The sequence below is a fragment of the Grammomys surdaster genome, unplaced genomic scaffold, assembly GCF_004785775.1.
Source record: "Grammomys surdaster isolate TR1022 unplaced genomic scaffold, NIH_TR_1.0 129, whole genome shotgun sequence".
Classification (NCBI taxonomy): domain Eukaryota; kingdom Metazoa; phylum Chordata; class Mammalia; order Rodentia; family Muridae; genus Grammomys; species Grammomys surdaster.
The window spans coordinates 4,218,767-4,223,091 of record NW_021604587.1 but is presented as its reverse complement, the minus strand read 5'-3'; the positions used below and the strand labels follow the sequence as shown (position 1 = coordinate 4,223,091).

Genomic DNA, 4,325 nt, shown 5'->3' with positions numbered 1-4,325 from the left:
GAGGGCCTTGGAAGCCTCCTCCTCCTCTTGCTGGAATAATGACTGACTTGATTGTGTATAAGAAACCACAGTTGCTGTGATTTCACGAGTTCAGTGGTCCTGTCATGTTCAGGAGACAGGTTTCACTCTGGTCTTCCTGAGCCTGACTGACTCTTACAATCTTCCACAATGGTCCCCGAGCCTTGTAGGGAGAGGGTATGGCATAGATGCTCCTGTGGTGAGTACTCCCTAGACACTCATTCTCTATGCTTCAGCCAGTTGTACGTTTCTGCACTAACTGCCAGTCACTGCACGAAGAAAATGTCCTCATAAGATCTGTGAGCTGTACTTATCTATAGGTAGAGAGAGGAATTTAGAGAACAGCTTGATGTTGTGTCCGTCTAGCAAAATAATAATAGTAGTTCACTCCTGGGGCTTATACGTTTTCCAACCATGCGCTGTTGGATGGATTCATATTACTAGATACGTGTTTCATCATATGTATGGAGCCTGCCTTAATAAACAGAATGGTTGGCTATTCCCATCACATTCATGCCACTGTTGCACACATGGGCATACTGTGCTACACTTGTGGCTTTTGTAGATCACAGGACAGGATAAGACTACTGGTGACTTTTTTAACCCCCAGCAACCTGCATAATTCCCTTTCAGGCCTATGAAAGCTAGCTATTAGAGGATGGTTGCTAGTCAGGACTAACTTGATTTCTCTGTGCACTCTGATCAAACTGTATGGTGTCTTCAGCAAGGAGGGCTTATACTCAAGTTCTGGTGGGCAACCAAAAATAACAGTTTGTATTATTTTGTATTGTATTGTTTTTGGGTTTCTGAGACACCCCTGACTTGAGGGAAAATATCCTATACCTAACACACACATGGGAAGGTGACAGAGAAGTGGATTAGGAAGAGATAAGTACCACTAAGTTTGTTTGAAAATCCATATGGAAAACTATTTTATAATATTCAAATACACATACATATGTTATATACATACACATATGCTCTCTTTGTTTCTCTTGTTTAGATTTGTTTTGAAGGTTTTTCTGCCTGTATTATTTCCTTAAAAGTAGAAATTCAGATTATGGATTTGTCAGTTTTCTCCCTTGTATAAATACTAAGTGCTATGAATTTTCTCCTAGTGAATGGTTAACATTACAATTTTGGCATGTTGTATTTTCCTTTTCATTTACTTCAGAATGCAAAAGGCCATTTAGAATATGTTCAGATTTTGCATGACGGTTCAAAACTGTTATCCTAGGGAGTTAAAATTAATGCAAGCTCAGGGCCAGCCTCAGACTACACAGTGAGTTATAGGTCAGCCTGAGCTATAGGATGAAATACTGCCTCAAAAAATAAAGACACAGGGGAGCTGGAGAGATAGCTCAGTGGTTAAGAGCTTCTCTTAACCAGAAGTCCTGAGTTCAATTCCCAGCACCCACATGGTGGCTCACAGCCGTCTGTAATGAGATCTGATGCCCTTTTCTGGTGTGTCTGAAGACAGTGACAATGTACTCACATACATAAAATAAATAAAGAAAATATTTACTATCTTTTAAAACTCAAACACTAAGGTTGTTGTGAAGATACATGTGTGGGAAGATCTTTGGGTTTACATATCAGAAGTTGCTAGATTTTGCACAGTTAAGTGAGGCAACGTGATGCTGTGCTTTTGTGTGAATTTGAAGTGATACCTTCAGCTAACTCTTTTTGTTTTGTTTTGTTTTTTTGTTTTTTGTTTTGTTTGTTTTTTGTTTTTTTTTAAGACAGGGTTTCTCTGTATATCCTGGGCTGTCCTGGAACTCACTCTGTAGACCAGGCTGGCCTTGAACTCAGAAATCCGCCTGTCTCTGCCTCCCAAGTGCTGGGTCTAAAGGCATGTGCCGCCACTGCCCGGACTCTTCAGCTAACTCTTAATGTTTGTAGTGGTAGGTTTTAAAAGCAGGTTTTGCAGTCTATCTTAGCAATATTTTCTTTTTGTTCCTTTTAGCAAATTACCATTGGGCAGAACCGGATCCTGAAAAATTCAAGATGCTAAGCCCCTACACTGCTTTAAGAATTCTGGACTCAAATATGAAAAGAAAATCAGAAATAAGACACTGGGAACCTGAATATCCCTGCAGAGAAACACCAAAGGACCATTCCATTTTGTGATTGCTGTGGTCTGATGCGGTAGTGGGTGCTGTGGGATGGGGGAATGCTTGTGGGTTCACACCCATGCCTTCCCCATGGAGAGAGGTCCATTGGTTTCCTTGCTTTCTACCATGTCTTGGCTTGCTTTTGAAACAGGCTGGCCCAACATCATCTGTCCTCATCTGTGGTGTATTGTGTGTCCGTGATCAGTCTCCAGCACATCCCTGCTATCCACCACCTCCATCACTGAGTTACAAGACAGGGCTGGTGTTAGGCAACCAACAATAACATACTGTATGAGACTTTGCATCTTGTACATTCTCTCTTCTTTTCTAAAAATAAATAATAATAAAACCATAAGTCTCAACGAACTACTTTATTATTAGATTCTGCTCTGTCTGTTTAATGACGTTTTCTGTAGAAATGTGGTATGTCTTAACCCACTGGATGTATTATACTTCATTTCAGATAAGGCCTTTCCAGAGGCCTTCCACAAGTGGCTCCCACAGGCCTCTGATTGCAGAGTGAGAGGCCGTCTGGTAATTTATGACTAATAGCATTCTACTTGGAAAAGTGGTGGCAGGGAAGGAAATGCAGATGGGCCAGGGATCTTTCTTCAGAATGGCCAGAGCATCCTAATTGTGAATAGATGCAGCTGCACGTAAGCGCTTGTCCAGCATCTGTTCTTTGTGGATACAGCCAAGCCAGTATACAACGTCATGTGAAGAAAACCACATTCTGTCCAAGGAGTTAATTGGCCAGTCAAACATTTATAGCAGTCATTTTTAAATACTATATAATGTTGAGAAATAATATGGTTGCTTATGGTAAGCAGTGTTATTCTCTCTTAAAATATCCCTTGTCTCATTATAAAGGAAACACCCTTATGTTACGCTATCTACTCATGACCTTTATATTGACTGAGTCCTCTTCAAATGAAAACATATTAAGAACAGTGTGTGTGTGTGTATGTGTGTGTGTGTGTGTGTGTGTGTGTGTATGTGTGTGTGTGAGTGAAACCCTTAAATGTCATTTATAACACACCTTCAACTACTTGGGTTGGGAAAGGATTTTTACCTAGTAAGATGTCTTTGTTCTGAATCAGTACAGACATAGAACCAAATGTGTAATATTTAATATCCACATTTGAGGTTAAAAACATTGCACCCCTGTGTAGATCCAGGTCACTTTTCCCAGCCCATGGGCAGTGAGGTCCAAGAAGCTGCCAACCTCACTCCATCTGAATTACCAAAGTAGGGTTTGACATGAATAAATCTACCAAAACCCCTTTTTTACATGCGTCAGTGAGCAGATTTGTCATATATTTTCCTGCCACTACAGTTTATCAGCACCAATTAATGCTCACTGAACAGCTGCAGCCTGTCCTTGGAGTCAGGGAAGATGAGGTTGGGTAGTAAGAACTGACAGCTAGATGTTTGGACAGAGGTAAAATGACACACACTCACTGTCCACAGCTCTGTTTTAAAGGGACATAGGGCAATGAGTATAAGCAGCAGGGAGTGACCAAGCAGCCAAAGTGTCTGACACCAGGAGGAAGAAAGCTGAAATAGCCAAGGCCCTGTAGCCTGGGGGAGAACGTTGGTAAGGATATGCAAAATGTAGAAAAGACCACGGGTCAGAAATAGAGCAGAGCAGTGGGTATAAGTTGCATTAGCATGGAGGGTGGCTTTCTAACAAGAAACTTGTCCCAAAGTGGATTATAATGTTGGGAGCTTTTGTTGTCTGAGCAGAAAACCTGGCCTACTTATGTGAAGGGGAGACCTTCTGTTTCAAGTAATTGGCTTCAAAATCTCCCTTTGCAAAATGCAGGAACATGATAAATGTTAGAAAAATGTAGCATTCGATGGAAGAGAGCATTTCCACCATCATGAAGATCATTTTCAGTTTCTGGGATCAGAGAAGCAGTGACTACATTCCTGACTGGCCTGGGAGGGTCAAATCTAACAGGCCAACATGATAGACAATGTAAGGTTAAGGAGAAACCCCAAACAACCATAGACCCATCAAAAACAAAGTGCCAGTTTCCAGCATGTTAACCCTCCTTTGAAAGAAAGGTTGTTTCTAAGTGTATCTGTGGGAGTAAAGGCTAAAATTAGATTCTGGGCGCAGTTCTGCTTGCATAGGATAAACCCCTCTGTCTTCACATCCTTTTTAGCATCCCTGCCTTTTGCTTACTT

The 4,325-nt window shown here is 41.2% G+C and overlaps 1 protein-coding gene across 1 annotated transcript in view; it reads left to right on the top strand.

Annotated features, from left to right (window-relative positions):
- The window catches only part of Dtd1 (D-aminoacyl-tRNA deacylase 1), a 160,340-nt gene extending 157,842 nt beyond the window's left edge, over positions 1-2,498 (top strand). The window contains exon 6 of the mRNA XM_028755796.1: positions 1,985-2,498. The gene's annotated coding sequence lies outside the window, so the exon portion shown is untranslated. The remainder of the gene's footprint in view (positions 1-1,984) is intronic.
- Positions 2,499-4,325: the final 1,827 nt, after the last annotated feature.